Source organism: Sesamum indicum, linkage group LG2, assembly GCF_026168435.1.
Source record: "Sesamum indicum cultivar Baizhima isolate 11 linkage group LG2, ASM2616843v1, whole genome shotgun sequence".
In the NCBI taxonomy this organism is placed as follows: Eukaryota; Viridiplantae; Streptophyta; class Magnoliopsida; order Lamiales; family Pedaliaceae; genus Sesamum; species Sesamum indicum.
The window spans coordinates 12,695,460-12,710,364 of record NC_142658.1 but is presented as its reverse complement, the minus strand read 5'-3'; positions in this window follow the sequence as shown (position 1 = coordinate 12,710,364).

The following is a 14,905-nucleotide window of genomic DNA, read 5'->3' as shown; positions in this document are numbered from 1 at the left end:
CATGTTGCCGGATGTTCCTACTGAGGCCTAGGGTCATGCACCGAATAGCGAGAGCAGTAACACCGTGCTTATTCCGATGAGAGGAGGCGAGCATGCACCAATTGTCATATCGAATTTTACTGCCCCATCGGCGCAGATGCACACATACATTTTCAGTTCGGATGGAGTGGAACATGTAGCTCATGGCGATGTTGCCCCACGGCTGCCACGCAGTACCCCATTAGCCGCACGATGCAGTCTTGACATGGATTGTGGACTGATTACATTCGTCGATTTGGCGTGCAGGCTGATCGGGGTGCCCAATCGTACAGTGAGGGAGACAGCACAACGTGCTCACGCCGACCACAGGGATTCCCACCACGGCGGCGAGATGGTCCTTAGAAATACAATGGCCAAATATGAAAATTCTAAGTCAAATGTTGATTTAATTAGTAAAAATGGAACAACCACTCAAGCATTTTGTCATTGTCAAACGCATTCGTTTCTTGTATGTCGTGCGATGTGTTTTAAGATTTGAACAAGTCCCTAAACGATCTGTTGTATGACAGCTTTATATGGTACAAGTAAAAATATTCCCTCTATTCTATTTTTAACTAATCGATACTAATTCGCTCACCTTTAACTATTTAAGTATTTTTTACTCAATATATCGTTCTTTACATGACGAAATATTCGTAAAATTTTCAAAAAATTTAGGTAAAAAGAGATATTAAAAGAAAGTAAAAATTGGTTTTCAGCTCTTAACTACATATTCACAATTGTTTAGAGTTGGGGAGGGATGTTCCTACATGTGTTGAGATGTTTGGTGACTTGGAGGTTGATGTTGATGTAGATGAGGATAGTTAGAGAGGTAGAATGGAGGAGGCTGTTGATGTAGATGAGGAGAGGGGTAGAAGAGATGATGTTCTTGATGTAGAAGATGATGCATACTTGTTTGATTCTGACTATGATTTATCAACAGAGGTAGATGATGACATATTATTTGATGATTATGTGGATGATAAAACATCTGATTTACCAATTGATGATGAAAACCTAACTGATGGTCTAAGTGGGTCTAGTGATGACGGCGAAACAGATATTACGGGTGATGAAATTGATCTAAATGAAAATAAAGTTAGTGATGATGAGCAAAGGAATGTAGCTACCCTATTTTTAATCCTGCTGAAAAATTTGATCCAATATTTGTATTGAGGATGATGTTTAGCACAAAAGGTGAGCTTAGAAAGGCTATTCAGTCTCATGCAATTAAGAAAAGAAGACATATAATTTGCACAAAAAGTGACCAAACAGATGCTATGCTAAATGTAGTGAAATTGTGATTGGAGGTTACATGCTCGTAAAGCAAAAGATGAATGCACTTTTCAAATTAGGGATTACAACCCTAAACACAAGTGTGCCAAGACTTTCAATCTTAAAAATGTAAAGTCTAGTTGGCTCTATAATAAATATCTTGACAAGTTCAAATCAGATCCCAAGAGGTCTGTGAAGGGTTTTAGAGTGGATGCTATAAATGAGATTAGATGTCATATCTCTAAAGATCAAGCTTATAGTGCCAAAAGAAAAGCATTCAAAAAGCTTAAGGGAAGTCCTGAGTACCAATACACAAGACTTTGGGATTATGCAAATGATATTAGAAGAACCAATCCAGGTAGCACTGTTATTGTGGGGACTGAAGATATGGGAGGGGAAAATAGATTCAGTAAGTTTTATGTATGTTTTGCAGCAACGACAACTAGTTTTCAGGGAGGGGTGTAGGAAGATAATTGGTGTAGATGGGTGCCACTTAAAGGGGCCTAACGGGGGAATTCTTTTAACTGTAGTAGGGGTGGACCCAAACAGCAATCTTTACCCAATTGCATATACTGTTGTAAACACAGAATCAAATGAAACTTGGGAGTGGTTTATGATATTGTTGATAACTGATTTGGGTATTGGAAATCAGATTGAATATGTCTTTATGTTTGACAAAGAGAAAGGATTAATTCAAGCTTTTCCAGAAGTGTTACCTACTGCAACTCATAGGTTTGTGTAAGGCATATGGACAATAACTTCAAAACTGCAGGTTTGGAGGGTTGGCTTTCAAGCATGCCTTATGGAGATAACAGACAACAGTCAAATGCTCTAAATGTGGCCAGAAAAAGCATAATGCAAGGACATGCCCAAATAAAGATCAAACACAAACAAATGAAGAAATTACAGACTTGACCATTAAAGAAACAACTTTTGATGTCTTTGGAGCTAATAAAGCTTTACCAACAAAGCTCAATGTAAGGAAGAGAGGGAGGATTTCAACACAACAATCACAAAATAAAGTGGTTTGTTCCCATTTTTATGAAATTTTCTCTTTTGTTTGTTAAGATTTTGTATACTTGCTAGTTCTGATAGCTTGTTCTGATAATTTTTGCAGGAGGCCGACAAAGGAAAAAAGAAGGTCTCAAATGAGGCTGAAATTATTTCCGCCCTAATTACTGTAAGTTTTTTTCTAGTTGTCCTTTTGTTAAGATTTTGTATTCTTTTTAGTTGTCTTGTCATAGTTTGTTATAATGTTTCTTAGGGGAAAGACAAAGGTAAAAATAAGGTCATAGATGAGGCAGAAATGATGCAAGTGGATAATGAGGTAGAAATTATTTTACCCCCAATTACTGTAAGTATTACTTTACATCTTTTTGCAACTTTCTTTCACAATTTATTTGACATTTGTCCCTGTTCATGCAGAGCCTTGTCACCTCACAATCTACAGAAAATGAGATATTTACTACACTCCAAGTGCCCAATCCAGTTTTCAACTCTCCCCAGTACACTAAGGGACCTTCAATGTACACTCAACTGCAGAGTGTTGGACATCCCAGGAGTGCAACATCAAGGGTAAATATTAGAGCCCCACCTCCTATGCTTGGTAGTCAATACAGTGTCACACAACATTCAGTCCAGGAATATTTTTCAGTTATCATGCAAGGGGGAAAGAAATTCATCACACTGTCAAATTTGCAGAAATTAAGCTCAAAAGTGCCTCCAAGAAGCAGTAGCAACAACTCTTTAGAAAAATAGGCTTGATTTGTAGTTTTGACGTATTTATAAGGTAGACAGGCAGTTTTGGCAATGGTTTGATACCTTTTGATTGGTAGGGTTTTGTAGTTTTTGTGAGCCCTTTTGATTGCCATTGTTTGGCAAACTTATTCAAACATGTTTTGAGGTGATCATATTAATATAATCATCTATTACTACTTTTTTTTTATGTCTTTACTGTTTTTGATATAATCTATTACTTAATGTTTATAGCTTATTATATTTGCAGGTTATAACTTCAGACAATATAAACATAAAGGAACAAATACATTACTAATCCATAAAAATAAAATTCATAATCTTTGCTAATCTAATTTTTACATAGCAAAACAACATCAATTACATAAACAGAGAAATCCACTTCCTTACACAAATTACTCCATTTATGCACAACTTCCTAGCGTCTAAATTAAAATAAAAAAAAACCATGAAAATGCAAGTAACTTGAAGTAAAATTTCATCTTTTTTTCCATCTTTGTCTTCTCTATTTCTAGTTGATTCATCTTCCTTACCAACCTAGGAATTACAGACCTTGCCCTTGAGCACATTAGAGGATCTTCCCGCTGGAAGAATCTACACCCATTATTCTACATTTTTCACTAAAAAAAAAAAATAGAGAGTACAAGAAATGGAAAAAAGAAAGGAAAAACGAACTGCTCTCTACATACCTTGTAGTCATGGCATGAATGGAATCATCTACCTAGATTTTGGTCAGTCCAAGATGTTCGAATGTAAGCTGGCTTACCACAATAACAATGTGTTCAACTGGGCATGGAAGACATCATGCAATCTTCTCACAGTCGGGCTCGGAGCAGAGGAAAATGGTGGCGGGTTGGGGTCGATCGTCTTCTTCAACTTCAGGGATGGAGAGTCTTGGGGGTTAGGGATTTTTGGCTGAGAGAATGCTTCGATCGATTTGAGAGGAAAGAGATTTCTTCTTCTTTTATTTTGGATTTTATTTTTTGTTTTCTTTTTTCTTTTGTGTTTTTTTTAGCTTAGTTGGCAATTATTTACTACCCTACAACCACGTTTGCAAAAACCCCCAAATTGAAACCTAATTTGTATCCAGGTAAGCAGTTTCCGGTGCATTTGAAAATTTCGATTGCTGGAGTCCTTAAATAGCCAAAAAAATTTAATTCTAGAATATTATTTGCTACACACATATGGGGTAGTAAATGCAATTTAGCCGAAAAGATGAGGTACCAAAATCAAAATTTCGAAACTTTGGATACCAATATTGAAATGCATGGAAAGTTAGGGTATTAAAATTAAAATTATGGTAGATAAAAGATGTAAAACTCTCTCCAAAACCTGTCACGTCATGTCCACATCACGAGAATTGAATAAATTGAATTAGTTTATAAATTTAATAGAAGCATTTGTTTTTATTCAGGGGATAATTCTAATATTATAGTGCTGATTTCAATTGCTGATGCAATTGGCAACCCTGAATATGTTAATCCTGTTTTGATTTCAATTGCTGATGCAATTGGCAACCCTGAATATGTTATTCCTATTTTGTGATGGCTTATCTAATATTAATCTTGGAAGTAATATCTTGCTAATCCGATAAGTACAGAATTCATTATTTATTTTATTTTATTGATTGAATGTTACAACTGCATGCTCCTATATATAAAAATATCATTCAACTTCATTTTAAGTGTGTGAACAATAAAATATTGGGTTAATTACGTTGATATTTCCTGAAATTAGAGGAAATATAATAAAAATTACAATTATATTTTCTGGAGTTATAATTATAATTACAACTACACCCTCTGTTCAAATGCAAAACTTAAATAAATACTCTTTGAAAAATATTAAATTAACACCCCTAAATAGGTGTAGCTGTAATTATGCAAAATATAGAGGGTATTTGTGTAATTTAGTCTAATCTCAGACGGTGTCGATGTAATTTTCCTAAAACATTTGTAAGATGAAAATGTAACACAGAAATTCCCAAACTGCCCTTACTCAGAAAAAGTGAAACAAAAACAAATCCATTGTATATTGTACTAATATTTTGTCTACATTAATTTAGAGGTAATTATACCGACACCCCATCAGTATAACTAAATTACGCAAACCACTCATTACCTTTGAATAATTACAAATCACCCACCTGAATTGTGAAAGTAGGGGTAATTATTTTAATATAATCAAAAAAAAAAAATTACAAAACTAATGTTGTTGTGAAAGTTTTAAACAAATAAGCGGCACCGCGATTCCTAATCGCGGTGCCTGCCATTTTTATTTTAAGAAAAAGAAAAATTGAGACACTGCGATTGGAAACCGCGGTGCCTATTTTTATTTAAAAAAAATTAATGCACCGTGATTTTTAATTGCGGTGCCAATTTTTATTTTAAAAAAAATATTTTTAGGCACTTCGATTAACTTAAAAAAAAATAAAAATTCAGTGGCACCGTGATATAAATTCGCAGTGCCATTTTCTATTTATAAAAAAAAATCTTGGATGTTTTTGTCCCTAAGAATTGTGTCTTATTTCATATTTAAATTAATAATACATATAATTTATCAATTAATATAATTTAAATGGTTTATCAATTTAGATGGTTAATAATATGTGTAAACTATATTAATATTTTTTGAGTTAGATCAAATTACACAGATACCGTTTGTATTTTATTATTAAATTAAAATTATTTTTTTCCTATAAAAATATATTCTAATAATAATAATAATAATTTTTTGCTCGGTATCGTTACTTCAATTAAGTAACGTGATATAATTGCTGTAAGTTTTAATTTCTTTTTTTTTAAAATAAGTTACGAATAAATTGGCTCTTAAATATTTTAATTGGTCATTTACCTTCTTATTATATTACGTCGTTTCGAATAATAATTTACTTGTGTATGTATATTATCATCTTTCATTTCTTTTGTTTTTTTTAGTAAATTACAACGAGTTCTATTAAAATTTGGTATAATTATAAATATATTTTTATTGTTTGAAAATTGTCACTAAAATTTGATTTTAACAGCCGTATAACAATTAGCTCAATTCATTAGTTTTTGGAACAACATAATATAATAAGAAGGTAAATGACCAATTAAAACATTTAGGAGCCAATTTATTTGTATTTACATTTTAAAAGAAATAAAATTAAAACTGACAGCAATTATATCGTGTGACTTAATTGAAGTAACGATATCGAGCAAAAACTTATTTTTATTATTATTATTAGAATATATTTTTATAGAAAAAATAATTTTAATTTAATAATGAAATACAAATGATATTTGTGTAATTTGATATAATCTCAAAGAATATTAATGTAGTTTACCCATATTATTAACCATCTAAATTGATAAACCATCTGAATTATATTAATCGATAAACTATGTGTATTATTAATTTAAAAATGAAATAGACGCAATTCTTAAAGATAAAAACATCCAAGATTTCTTTTTTATAAAGAGAAAATGGCACCGCGAATTGATATCATGGTGCCACTAAATTTTTGTTTTTTTTTTTAAATAAATCGCGATGCCTCAAAATATTTTTTTAAAAATAAAAATAGGCACCGGAGTTTCTAATCGCAGTGCCTCAATTTTTTTTTATTTTTTAAATAAATGTGGCAGCTATTTCCTTAAAACTTTCACAACAACATTAGTTTTGTTAACTTTTTTATTTTTTGATATTATTAAAATTACCCCGTGAAAGTAATACTTCTAACACTGAAAATCCAATTTTGCCCCTGTTAACCTAGATTTAAGTATTGGAAATTTTTCGTGGAGCATAATACATGTTGGGGTGCATCTGTAATTATGAAACATGAGGAGGGGTGCCTGTATACTATAAATTTAAAAAATTCGGAGAAATTCCTATTGGATTTACTTCTAATTTAAAAATATATGTTTTCTATTTATAATTATATCAATTACCAATTCAAACAAAATGATAATATTGAACTTTTAGTCTTTAAAATTCAAGTTAGAATTTTTATATTAAAAGATATCAGTTACTATTTTTATTTAATTATTTTCTCTCTTATTATCTTCTACTTAAATAAAATAGTACTTAAAATTAATTTTATTTTATTAATCTCATTTACTTGTATTAATTTATTTTTTTTAATTATAATAGGTTAATGAGATTGATTACTAAATTAATAAATTTCAATGGAAATCATACCAATTATTCAATACTTTTAACATTAAAAGAACATTTTATGTTTTAAATCAATATCTATTTATTAGTCATTATACTCTACACTCCCCTCCCTAAAGTTTCCCCTCCCTAAAATTTGGTGTAATTATAGGTAGATCTCTTATAATTTAAAAAATTACATCTAACATTCCTAAAGTTTGTATCCATCTAGTAAATAAGTGTATCTGTTAGTCAAAACTCAATAAATTTGTTAATATTAACAAAAAAGTTGAATGAAAATTGATATTTACCCACGATTGACTGATTACTAACTTATTTTAGGTCAAATAATTTTTTCAGACTAAACTATCCTCATAATGGTGAAGATATACATCCTCATATGCATTAACACGTGAACACGTATGAGGGTAATTTGATCATAAAAAGATTACTTGACTTACAATAAGTCAATAATAAGTCAATCCGGAGTTAATATATTTTTTTTTAATTTTTTTTTGCTAATATCAGCAAATTTGATTAATTTTTTTATTAACAGGCGGACTTATTTGTTAAATAGAAGCAAACCTCAAAAATACTAAATGTAATTCACAGGGGGTTTTCATGTAATTATACCAAACTTAAAAAAAGGGGAGTATAATTATATATCACCATTTTTAATTGAAGTACAAATGTCGAAGATTGTAGTTTTTAATCTTTAAAAGTTTTAAAATTTTAATATTTTAAGAACATTTTATGTTCTAAATTATATTTATTTATCAGTTATTATACTCCTCTTTAATTTAAGTACAAATTTGGATAAAATTTCACTTTGTAATATTTAAAAGTTATTAAATTAAAATTTTTATATTTCATGGTGAAGATATTTAGTTCAAAAACACATTGCGAACGTATGTGAGTGGATAAGTGCGTAGGAGAATAAAACAAAAGGGATTCAAGTCCAAAAGCTCTTTTGCCACGACGAAGCTTTAAAGCCATAAAGATTCCATATTTTTCTTTGCATCAAATTTTCAAATCTTGACACCATATTTCAAGATGACACGTAGTTTACTTTACAAAATCATAGAAGATTGATTCAAGCCCTTAAATAGAAATTTAGAGCAAAGAATCAAACGGTAATCTTCACTATAGAGATTGTTACACTTTTTTTATTTAAATTTACAAAGTTCATTTTTCCATATACTTATTGTCATTAAATTTCTTTATGCAGACTTGAAATTTTGTGTGAGCAGATTCTTTGCAAAATCTAGAGAAGCCACCAAAACATACTTTAAGAGTTTGTCTTTACAGTTTAAGCTCAAAATATTGTTGGAATAGGCGAGTAAAAAACAAATTAGATTGGTTGTTTTTTATGCTAATCTTTATTGAATAATATTGAATTGATTAATACGGTAAGAATTCATGAAGTTGGTATTGTGATTTTTTGTGCTTACCATTAATGTTAAACGGAATTTCAATATCACAACAAAATATCCATAGACCGAAAGGTTAAACCCGTGGAATTGGGTTGCGCATAGGTTTGGCAACTGTGGAACCAGTTTTAGTAGGTTGGTTGGCAAGGTAATCGATTGACTGAACGGACTCGCGAGAATCGTCATATGAAAGCCTTGAGAGCTTGGTCGGTATGATTGAGATTCCCAATTTGGATAATACGAGATTAGTCCTCGACTTGAGGAATCATGATAGTTGCTTACATACGAAAATTATATCTTGGATTTGGAGAGCGGTGGTTATGTTATGAGACATCATCATAAGCCTTGTCTAGTGCAGTAGGAGTATGTAGCAAGGACGGTGGATTCTGAGATAGAGTATGTCCCTGTCAGTATTATAACAACATTATCTCCTATATGCTCTAAGACCTGTTTATGCCCTCAAAATCTATGGACATAGTGACTGAATGAATTGAGTAGGTTTTTCGGTTTTATCAGTAGAGTAAGCAAAGACTCAAGTTATAAGTATAGATGTCTAGTCAAGGATGGGAACCGACTCTAAATTCCATGCCCTAGACTAAGGCGGGGAGACGGTTAACAGTAGAACAGTAGGACCGTACTCGTATGAAATTCGAAGCCTAAATATTCACGTTATTATTCACCTAGTCTCTAGTGCTATGGATTGTTGCTAGATAGTCACCCATGGTAATAGACTATTTCAAGTTATAGGATAATTGAAAATAATTATTAATTTAGATTTAGTTAATTGTATTGGTCACACACGCCCAAATCTAACTGAAAATGAATCTAAAAAGCAAACACTACCACTATATATGGGATGGAATTAATTCTAAAAGAGTCAAATTAATTTAATTAGATTAAATTTATTCTTGGAGAGAATGAATGATTGCATCTTTTTTTTAAAATCAATCAATGGGGTGGATGACTTGAAATTTGATTAACTGCATTAATTGAAATTACAAGTTAGTTCTTAAATTAATTGGATTAATTTATTTAGACTTGATCCAATTTATAAATTGAAAGAGAGAAAACGGTCAATTTATAAATTGAAAGAGAGAAAACGGGCTTGAATCTTTTAATTGGATTAAAAGATATGAAGTTTAATGATGTGCTTATAATTAAATTAGCTTTAATTAAAGTTAATTAGATATGAATTTGATTTAACTTTAATTATTGAACCGGTCCATTAAACACAAGACCAAGGCCTATATGTGTGTATATGACTAGGTCATATATATACCACACATAAAACACTAGCCAATGAGAGAACACCCATGAATACACACTTATACACACCGAATCTCAACACTCGATTTTCTCCCTTCCTTCCTTTCTCCATCGTTTCTTCTTGATCTTGGAGATCGAAGAAAATCAAGAAGATCGAACACGTTAATTTGATAATGGTTGTTTGATTTCTTGCTCTTCTATGGTTGTTCTTGTTAGTACGAGAAAACCATACCCTCCTAATGGGAGGCGTGAACATCTTTGGACAATCTCTATAGAGAGATCTAGATCTTTGGAGGGGAGTTAATTCTTGAAACTGGTTCAAGAAATCAACAAGGGTAATGTCTCAGTTTAATTTTACTCATTCCTTTCTTGTCATTCTTAGCCTATATGCAATTAGATTGTTTTTAATACACCAAATGTTTGGGAAAGAACAAGGGTACACCCCTTGATCGAGTATTTACGCTTGCTTTTTTGATTAATTTTGATTTCTTCACGCTTCAACTGCACTTTTTGGCCGATCCACTCTATGTCGATCGTTAATGTAGCCAACGATTAGATCATCCTTCCACTGACTTGCATTGTTGAGTTCGATCATGCTCATCGTTAGTGAGTGTTGTAGAGACGGTTAAGAAATTTCCTCATCGGTTTGTCCCAACTGTCTATTAGTTAGGCTCCCATCCGCATACAAATCAAAGACATTTCTTTTGAGTGATCGGACAAATTAGTTTACCAAGAGGCCGTCGCCCGTGCCGACGTTGTTAGATGCTTGATATAATGGGTGATATGTTGTTTTGAGTTGCCTTATCTATCAAACTATTGTAATTTCGATAGCTGATATCCTATTGGCATCCTCTAGACGTCAATTCGCTTGGTGTATGATTTGAATACACAAGCGAGTTTTGGGCAGGTCCACTATGTTTGGGTCTTGATGGTGTTGGTGATCGTCTCTTAGCATTGTTGGTCGAGCAATGCAACAATATAGATTGCGAAATGACTGAATTTTTTGGGCGGAGTCATGCTTTGGTGGGTCCTTGTTTGATGAGGACATGCGGCTGTGGTTATATTTTCCAACATTTTTAGCTTGAGTTTGTTCATCAATTTAGTAATCCAGAGGTTCTTGTCCTTGACAATTTTCTGGAGATCGACTATGGCTTAGGTCATCTAAGCAAGTTGTTCATCATCATGGTTGGTTCAGTTCTCATGATAGGAAGTGTAGTAAAAGGAGTAGACTTTGAGTTGATCTCAGTAGGAATTACCATTAGCGATGGCAACGGAGCGGGTTTGGGCCGGGTCCGGCCAGACCTGAGACCCGACCCAACTGCCACCCCCCCTTGGCCTGCCCCACCAAATACAAAAGAAAATAAAAAAAAATAATTGCAAACATTCAACCAATATTTTATTTTTTAATAAATAATATCAATTTAGATTTATATACCTTAATATAATTTTAAATCTAAAATGAATTGTATAAGACAAAATACATTCATCTAAATTATTAATTCTCTCATCCAGTAATAACATTTTACAATTTACATTGAATTATGTAATATAAAGAATACATTCAACTAATATTTTATTTTTTGTATTTCTTATATAGAGTTGGGTACATGCAAAATTTATTTAGAATTTATATATAATATCATAATTTTTTATTAATAATGTATTATATATTAATAAGATAATAAAAAATGCTAATTTATTACCTGGGGTTCGGGCGGGCCGAGTTTGGGACAAGACCCGTACCCCCTGGGCCCAATTGAGGCATGCCCAAGCTACCTCAAACTAGGAAAATTTCATCCCTAATCCGCCCCGTCTAGGTCGGGCCCTATTTTCAGGGTCAATTGCTATCCCTAGTTATTATGTTCGTTTTGTTGGCGGATTGACCGGAAGGATTGACCTCAGTGGAGGATTGACCGGAAGTGTTGACGATGTTCTTTTTGTTTATGGTGACTTGATTCTTCTTGGTGCCATCAAACTCTTAGAAGTGATAATGTCCATGTAGTATGAAGAGATAAAGAGCAAAGATTGTCGCACTGGGCTTGTAAGAAATTTGTTAACAAAAATTTTGATTTTGCAAAAAAAATAATTATAAGACTATAAAAGAATGGAAAATGAAATTCTTATAAATTTAAATTGTAAGGTTTTAATATCTAGAATGCAGATTATCCTCTGATTCTTCGCTTCGAGTGTCGATCAAACAGCTTAAGCTTGTTCTCTTGAATCGGATGTGTCATCTCTCTGATTTTGTGGAATAATTTATGTGTCACCTTGAAATGTGATATTAAGACTTTGATTTTTGATGTTAAGAAAGACATAAAATCTTCGGGTTGCAAAACTTTGACATGGTAAAGAGATTAGACCTGAAAGCTTGAATTTTGTTGTATGTATTTAGTGACTAGTGTTACTAAGATCTCTTGTTATAGGCATCCGTCTGGGTTTAGATAGTTTGGGCTGACTTCTATGCAAAATTGATATGGATAAGTCCTAACAGGTCGAACTGGAATATTTTGATCTAACTATTCAATCCAAAATAAAAGAAAATTTCAGCATCTATTTCAGATCGACCCCCAAAATTTAAAAAAAAAAATAGCATTTATTTCAGATCGATCCATCAAGATACATAAGATCCGAATTTGGTATGGCTTCATTGTGAATTTATTATCTTATAATTATGTAAAACCAAGATTTGTCATTATAAATTTTAATTTAAAATTTAACTATTACTAAATTTAACTATTAATTGAAATGACAAAAATAGTTTTACTCTCCTAATTCAAGCTAAAACACAATAATACAATATAAGTTATATGGTAAATTACGTTGACACTCCCTCAGAATAGGTCAAAATACACCAACATTCCCTACTTTTTATAAAATTACAGCGACACTCTCTGAGGTTATAGTTGTAATTACATCTACATCCTATGTTCAACGGCAAAGGTGACACAGACACCCCTTTAGAGGGAGTGGTTGTGATATTACAAAAGACATGAAGTATTATATAATTTAATCTAATCTCAATAAATATCAATATAATTCAGGATAAATTACAACGATCTCCCCTGAGATTTGTCATGATTACGAGTGCCTGCCCTCTTATTTAATCTACAAGGGTATTTTTGTCAGTTCACCACATAAAATGATGAAATCCTAATAGATTGGGCTAACTATTAGACGACCACTAAAATCAAAAAGAGTATTGATAATTTTTCAAACAACGAGAAAGTATTCGTAATTATGTCAAATTTTAAAAGAAACTCTGTAACTTACTTTAAATTATACGGAGGATCGCACAAAACAGTACTAAAATAACAAACAGTTGAAGCCTTGAAATAAGTTAAAAAGCGACGGCTTTGACAATAATTTCTTGCAATATTGGTCCCATAGTCCTGTCAAAATTTACATAGTTAGTTTAGAAATATAGTGTATTTAGTCATGTACTCTATCATTAGAAAATAACAGCATAACCAATGTATTTTGAAAGGAAAAATCAGCACATGTCCCTCACGTGCGCATGCAGTAAAAGATCCAATCAATACTCATATCAGCAAAAAGAACTCCTAACCGTAAGTCCTTATTTACTTGCACTTTCGTGACAGATACGACAAAAAGATGATTTAAATTTCATATGAAAACTTTTGGTCCAAAATAACTTCAATTTTTCAAATATATACGAAATTACTTGATTTCTTTCATTAACAAATTTAATTTTATTTAAATTTTATCCATACAAGTAAATGAGGTATATAGCGTAACAATTTAATCTCATACCATATTTTGTCCATCATTAATGTATCATAATTTAATCCTATCACCCAAAGGAAACACGGCCTAGGCCATATACTAATTCTTTAAAAAATTTCTCCAAATTCATCGCCAATTTTTTTTTTTTCAGTGTAAAACACTTGAAAAATGAAGATTTGGAGAGGATTTTCAAATGATAAACAGACGATTTTGGACTTAATAATTCTTTTTATAGTTTTAATGGTTGGTCTCGTTTTTCATTGCAGACGTGTGAGAGTAATGTGATGATTTTTTTTTAAAAAAATCACCAACTAATGATCACATAAATATCACGTGGGTTGTGCCGTTATAGTTTCTAAAGACAGAGTGACAAAGGACTAATATTGCTATATTTCTGGAGTAACGATGCAAATTTTAAATTCCAATAAAACCTGAGATCAAAAATAAAATTCTGTAACGCATGGGACTAAAATTAAATATATCCAATTTTAAAGGACGAATGTTAAAATTTTGCCTGAACCAAACCAATGGATCAAGCTGTATTGATGCGTGAGAAATAAAAAAAAATAAACTACCATTTTCCTAACTTGTGAGACACGCCGCCTAATAAACTACTTGGCCGCCGAAATAATTAATTCTTTCAATTGCAGATTAGGGTGTCTAAATAATTGAATAATTACGGTAGGGACTTAATTTTTCCTAACTTGATTTATTAGTTTCAAATATATATATATTGCTTATGTCATTCCATACCAACTAATAAATCAAACGGGCTATTTTGATTGATAGGCATAGTTACCACTAGCACAAGAATGCCACAGCTTAGCCCCAGGACATGAAATTTACCAAGAAATATAACTATTTATTATTGTTAATTATTATTAGGATTAAATGCAATTTTGGTCCTCACTATTATAAGGGCAGCTTAGTTCGAAAGAAATTGTTTGACCTACAATAAGTCAATAATAAATCAATCGAGGTATATATCAATTTTCATTTAATTTTTTTGTTAATATTAGCAAATCTAGTGAATTTTAACTAATGGAGGGACTAACTTGTTAGATATAAGAAAATCTTAGGGTGCTAGATATAATTTCCCAAACTACAAAAGAATTTACGTGTAATTACACCAAACCACAGGAGAGGAGAGTGTAATTATCCCATAAAATTATAGCCAATGGTAAATTTTCTTTCAATGCCGATAAAGAATATTAATTTGTTATGATTTGTAAGTCATAATAATTTATAATGTAGAAAATAATTTGTATAAAAAATAGGGTAAG